The following is a 569-nucleotide window of genomic DNA, read 5'->3' as shown; positions in this document are numbered from 1 at the left end:
AACAAACAAAATGAAAAAAAAAAAAATGTAGGGAAAACGTAGGAAAAATAATATTTGACTTATGTATATATATATATTTAATGTTATAATATTAATTTTAAAAGGAAACTCTTAAAGTTTGATCTTAATTAGCTCTCCTCCTCCTCACATAGTTAGTGTGCAAGTGAATTAATATCTTGTTGAAGAAGTTTAACTTCTTATTATTATAATAAAACCATAGTTTTTGATTTTACAAAAAAAAAAAAAAAGGGGAAACATTGTTATAGTCAACTTTTACATTATTATTATTATTATTATTATTATTATTATTATTATTATTATTATTAATTATTATTATTATCGAAACGCTAAAATTTTAGTTTAGTGCGTTTTCTCTTCTCTACGTTTTTTTTTTTTTTTTTTTTTTTTTTTTTTTTTTGGTATTGATTGGTTTATTTTTAATTTTTGAAAATTTTTTTTAACTTAAATTGCCAACTTTGTTTTTTTTTTGCACGTGTACCTACGTCTTTGTACGTGTAAAAACCTTCACGTGAAATTAATTTTTGTTTTGCGGGAGGAGGGGAGGGGGG

This window comes from Pediculus humanus, genomic scaffold, assembly GCF_000006295.1.
Source record: "Pediculus humanus corporis 1103172107733 genomic scaffold, whole genome shotgun sequence".
In the NCBI taxonomy this organism is placed as follows: Eukaryota; Metazoa; Arthropoda; class Insecta; order Psocodea; family Pediculidae; genus Pediculus; species Pediculus humanus.
Note: the sequence above shows the minus strand (reverse complement) of the source record.